The sequence below is a fragment of the Canis lupus genome, chromosome X (genome assembly GCF_048164855.1).
Source record: "Canis lupus baileyi chromosome X, mCanLup2.hap1, whole genome shotgun sequence".
NCBI classification, from domain to species: domain Eukaryota; kingdom Metazoa; phylum Chordata; class Mammalia; order Carnivora; family Canidae; genus Canis; species Canis lupus.
In genome coordinates this window covers 41800322-41806651 of record NC_132876.1, presented here as the reverse complement: position 1 = coordinate 41806651, position 6330 = coordinate 41800322, and the positions used below count along the sequence as shown (strand labels likewise).

General features: G+C 36.4%; 1 pseudogene; it reads right to left on the bottom strand.

Moving 5' to 3' along the window:
- Positions 1-2271: 2271 nt before the first annotated feature.
- The window catches only part of LOC140628449 (glyceraldehyde-3-phosphate dehydrogenase-like), a 52490-nt pseudogene continuing 48431 nt past the window's right edge, over positions 2272-6330 (bottom strand).

Below are 6330 nucleotides of genomic sequence, written 5' to 3'. Positions count from 1 at the left end.
TTTTACAAAGATTTTCTCCCAGTCTGTGGCTTGTATCTTAACAGCGACTATTGTAGAGCAGAAGTTTTTAACTTTAATGAAGTCTAACTTATTAATTTTTTATTTTATGAATTGTGCTTTTGGTATTGTGTCTAAGAGGTTATTTGCCAAACCTAAAGCCATATAGGTTTTCTCTTGTTATCTTCTAGGAATTTTATAGTTTTGCATTTTATATTTAGGTTTATAATCCATTTGGGGTTAATTTTTGAAAAAGGCTTAAAGTTTGCTTCTAGATTAATGTTTTTGCATTGGACTATCCCAGTTGTTCCAGTACTCTTTGTTGGCAAGATTATCATTTTTACATAAAATTACCTTCACTCCTTTATCAAAGACCAGTTGATTATATTTGTGTAGGTCAATTTCTGGTCTATTATGTTCCATTGATCTATTTGTCTCTTCTTTCACCAATACAACACTTTCTTGATTAAAGCAGCTTTATAGTAAGTCTTGAAGCCAGGTAGTGTCAGTCCTCTGACTTCGTTCTCCTTCAATACTGTCTTGGCTATTCTGTGACTTTTACATTTTCATATAAATTTTAGGGTTAATTTTTCAAAATGCATGAAATAACTGATGGGATTTTCATTGAGATTACATTGAATATATAGATCAAGTTGGAGAGAACCAATATCTTGATAATATTGTTTCTTCCTATCTGTGTACAGGGAATATCTTCCCATTTATTTAAATATTCTTTGATTTTTTTTCCATCAGAGTTTTAGAGCTTTCCTCATATAGATCTTGTACATATTTTGTCAGATTTATTTTTTTAAAGATTTTATTTATTTATTGATGAGAGACACGCACACACACACACACAGAGAGGCCGAGACACAGGTAGAGGGAGAAGCAGGCTCCATGCAGGGAGCCTGACCTGGGATTCGATCCTGGGTCTCCAGGATCAGGCCCTGGGCTGAAGGTGGCGCTAAACCGCTGAGCCACCAGGGTTGCCCTTTTGTCAGATTTATACTGAAGTATTTCATTTCCTTGGTGCTAATATAAGTGTTATTGTGGTTAAAATACTTTTTTAGGGATGGCTGGGTGGCTCAGCAGTTGGGCATCTGCTTTTGGCTCAGGGCGTGATCCTGGGGTCTGGGGATCGAATCCCATATTGGGCTCCCTGCATGGAGCCTGCTTCTCCCTCTGCTTGTGTCTCTGCCTCTCTCTTTCTGTGTCTATCATGAATAAATAAATAAAATCTTTAAAAAATATAATACTTTTTTAAGCACTCATTATAGTTTGTTTATTGATACAAAAAATTACACACATCAAATATGTGTATCTTGATGAATTTGGACATATAAATAGACTTGTGATAACTAGCATCACAACCAAGATATTAAACATATCCATTACCCCCCACCCCAATTTTCATTGTGTTCTTTTCTGTTTTGCTTTGTTTTTGGTCAGAACATTTGACATGGGATATATCATCTTAACATATTTTAAAGTGCATAATACCACGTACAGTAATGATACTGTTTTCTTCTAATTAAGTTCTATGTGCAACATGGGGCTTGAACTCATGACCCTGAGATCGGGAGTTGCATGCTCTTCTGACTAGTCAGGCACCTCATTATTGTTTTCATTTCCAGATTCCAATTTTTCAACTGACTTTTGTGTATTATTCTAGTATCCTGTAAATGTGCTGTGCTATAGCTGCTTCTTAGGAGTTTTTTGGCTGATTCTCTGGGTTTTTCAGCAGAAACAGTCATATCATTTATGCACAAAGACAGTTTATTTTCTTCCTTCCCAATCTGTATACCTTTTCTTCCATATTGCATTATCTAGGATTTCAGTATGGTGCTGAATAGATAATGATGTTGAATGGTGAGATGAACATTCTGACTTTGTTTCTTATTCTAGGGAAAAAGCATCTAGTTTCTTACTATTATGGAATATGTTAGACATAGGTTGTTTGTAGAGGTTCTTTATCAAATTAAGGAAGTTCCTCTTGACTCCTACTTTGCTATGAGTTTCTATCATGAATGGTGTTGAATTTTATCAAATGCTTTTTCCTTTTTTCTGGCTGGGTACAGTGTACTTTATTGATCATACATGACAAGGTAGGGCTCTGTAAGCTTCTCCTTTTCTACAGGGGATCTGGGATTGAAACTGTATTGAGGTTGTGAGAGTCTCAATGTGTTGAGGGATGGGTTGGGGCTAGGAGTCTCCAGTAACTGAAGAATTCTCTTCCTCTTGTGCTTTCATTGGGTCTGGTAGTCCAGGGGTCTCTTACTCCTTGGAGGCCATGTGGACCGTAAAAAGTCCAACACCTGGTTCCTGTAGCCAAATTCATTGTCATACTAAGAAATGAGCTATAGATGAAATGATTATTGAGACCAATGGCAGCCCCAGCATCACTGTTAAAGTCTCGGTGTAGTCCAAGATGTTCTTGAGGTGGCCCACATTCTTGATGGCATTGTATTTGGAAGCTTTCTCCACACAGCAGGTCATATCTATGACTCTTACACTGGGGATGGGTACATGTAAGGCCATGCCAGTGAGCTTCCCATTCAGCTCAGGAATAACCTCGCTCACAGCCTTGGCAGCACCAGTAGAAAGAAGCAGGAATAATGTTGAGGGCAGCCCCTTGGCCATCACACCACAGCTTTTCAGAGGGGCCATCCATAACCTTTTGCATGGAAGTGATGGCATGGACTGTCGTCATGAGTCCCTCCATGATGCAAATGTTGTTATGGATGATTGTGGCCAGAGAGGCCAAGCAATTGGTTGTGCAGGGGTCATTGCTGACAATCTTAGGGAGTTGTCATACTTTTCATGGTCCATGCTCATCACAAACATGCAGATATTAGCAGAAGGGACAGAGATGATGACCCTCTTGGCCCTACCTTCAAGTGACTCCCCAGCCATCTCCATAGTAGTGAAGACTCCAGTGGGCTCCACAATGCATTCAGCATCCACATCACTTGGGTGCTGATGCCGGCAGGAGCTCACTCTCAGGAGATGGAGATAGGTTTTTCATTGATGACAAGTTTCCTATTCTCAGCCTTGCCTGTACCACTGAATTTGCCATAGATGGAATCATACTAGAACATGTAGCTCATGTAATTGAAATCAATGGAGTCATTGATAGAGGCATTATCCACTTTGCCAAGCACACAATATAGGCAAATCCATTTACTCGACCTTCATTATCATGTTTCAGGGATGTGGTTGGCATTGCACAAGAACATGCATCTATCTGTTAAATGGGAAGAGCAGAAAGCCTGCCAAATGCTTTTTCTGTATCTTTTCATATGACCATAAGATTTGTATTGTTTAGCTTGTTGTGATGGACTACATTAATTGACTTTCAGATGTCACACCAGCCCTGCATATCTGGAATAAATCCCATAATGTCATGATGTATAATTCTCTTTATACATTTTTGTATTCAATTTGCTCATATTTTCTCAAGGATTTTTTCATCTATGTTCATGAGAGACACTGGTCTGTAGTTTCTCTCTCTTGTAATATATTTGGTTCTGGTATTAGGGTAATGCCAGCCTCAGAATGAGTTAGGAAGTATCACCTCAACTTCTATTTTCTAGATAAGCTTATATGGATTTAGTATAATTTCCTTAAATGTTTGGTAGATTTTACATTGGTAGAATTCACCATCTCAGCCTATTGCTTTCTGTTTTGTCATGTCATTAATTATCGATTTAATTTTTTAAATAGATGCAGACTTATTAAGATTGTCTATTTCTTCTTTTGTGAGTTTTGGTAAATTAAGTCTTTCAAGGAATTGTTCCATTTCAACTAAGTTATCTAATTTGGGAACAGAGAGTTGTTCTTATTATTCTTTTATTATCCTTTTAATGTCTATGGGATCAGTAGTGATGGTCCTTATTTCATTTCTAGTTTTAGCAAATTTGTGTCTGTTCTCTTTTTTCACTTACTTAACCTAACTACAAATTCATCTGTTTTATTGACCTCTTCAAAGAACGAACTTTTGGATTTGTTGATTTTTCTCTACTGATTTTTTGTTTTCAATTTTATTGATTTCTGCTCTACTTTTTATTATTTCTTCTGCTAATTTTGTATTTAACTTGTTCTTTTATTTTAACATTTGTTCTCCTTTTCTCATTTCCTAAAGTGGAAGCTTAAATTATCGATTTGAAGTCTTTATTCTCTAATATCCAATGCAATAAATTTCCCTCTAATTACTGCTTTTTCTGCATACCACATATTTTATCATTTTATTTTTATTTTTTTTTATTTTTTATTTTTTTATCATTTTATTTTTAAATTGGTTTAAAATATTTTTGTAGGATCTAGTTTTTACTTAAAACCCAGTTAGTTAACCAATAGTGTAATATTAGTTTCAGAAGTAGAATTCAGTAATTCATCACTTACATATAATACCCAGTGCTCGGGATCCCTGGGTGGCGCAGTGGTTTGGCGCCTGCCTTTGGCCCAGGGCGTGATCCTGGAGACCCGGGATCGAATCCCACGTCAGGCTCCCGGTGCATGGAGCCTGCTTCTCCCTCTGCCTATGTCTCTGCCTCTCTCTCTCTCTGTGTGACTATCATAAATAAATAAATAAAAATTAAAAAAAAATACCCAGTGCTCATCACAAGTGCCCTTCCCAATACCCATCATCCACTTAGCTCATCTCCCTGCCCACTTCCCCTTCAGCAACCTTCAGTTTGTTCTCTATTGTTAAGAGTCTGTTTTATGGTTTGCCTCGCTCTCTCTCTTTTTCCCCCTATGTCCTTCTGTTCTGTTTCTTCAATTCCACATGAGTGAAATCATATGGTATTTGTTTTTCTTTGAGTTATTTCACTTAGCATAATGTACTCTAACTCTATGTCATTGCAAATGGTAAGATTTCATTCTTTTTATCGCTGGGCAATATTGCATTGTAGATATATATACCACAACTTCTTTATCCATTCATCAGTCAAAATATGTTTTAATTTCTCATGAGACTTCTTTGAACCACATGTTATTTAGAAGCATGTTGTATTTTTTTTTCAATTATCTCTTTCTTATTTATTTCTGGTTTAATTCCATTGTAGTTTAAGAGCATATACTGTATGGCTTTTCTTCTTTTAACTTTGTTAAGCTGTGTTTTATGGCCAAGACTATGGTCCATATTGGTGAATGTTTTGTATGAATTTGAGAAGAGTGTGCATTCTGCTGTTGTTAGATAATGTATTCTATAGATATCAGTTAGATCCAGTTAACTGTTGGTACAGTTCAATTCAACAATGTCATTAATTTTCAGCATGTTGCGTCTGTTCATTTTATTTTTATTTTTATTTTTAAGTAGTCTCCACCCCTAGTGTGGAGCTCAAACTTAAAACTCCAAGATCAAGAGTCATGCTCTACTGACTCAGCCAGCCAGGTGCCCCTGGATCATGAATTATTGGTAGAGGAGTGTTGAAGTCTCCAGCTATAATAGTGGATTCATCTATTTCTCCTTGAAGTTCTATCAGTTTTTGCCTCACATATTTAGACACTGCTATATGCATTATGCAGACACATTAATGCATACACATTAAGGATTGCTATGTCTTCCTGGAGAATTGAACTTTTATCATTATGTAATGCCCTTCTCTATCCCTAATAATTTTCCTTGTTCGAAGTCTACTTTGTCTGATATTAACAAAGCCACTCTAGCTTTCTCTTGATTACTGTTGGCATGTTATATCTTTCTCTGTCCCTTTACCTTTAATCTATATATGTCTTTACATTTAAAGTGTCTTTGTTTTTTTGTAGACAACATACAGTTGGTCTTGGTTTTTTTTTTATCCATTTTGACAGTCTCTGTCTTTAACTGGTATATTTAATCTGTTGACATTTAAAGTGATTGTTGATATAGTTGTAGTAACATCAACCACCATTTGTTATTTTCTATTTTTTTTAAAGATTTTATTTATTTATTCATGAGAGACACAGAGAGAGAAGAGAGAGAAGCAGAGACATAGGCAGAGGGAGAAGCAGGCTCCATGCAGGGAGCCCGATGTGGGACTCAATCCTGGATCCTGGAATCACGCCCCGAGCCAAAGGCAGACACCCAACCACTGAGCCACCCAGGCGTCCCTATTATTTTCTATTAATTGCCTTTTTTATTTATTATTTTTTTCTGGTCTTCCACTCTTTTTCTGTCTTCTTTGGATTTGAGTATTTTACGGGATTTCATTTTTTTCTACTTTCTTAGCATATCAATTGCATTTCTGTTTTAAGTGGTTGTCCACTCATTTACAATATACATTTATAATTAATCCAAGTCTACTTTCAAATAATAGTCCATTACTACATGGATAGTACAAGTAGCTTATA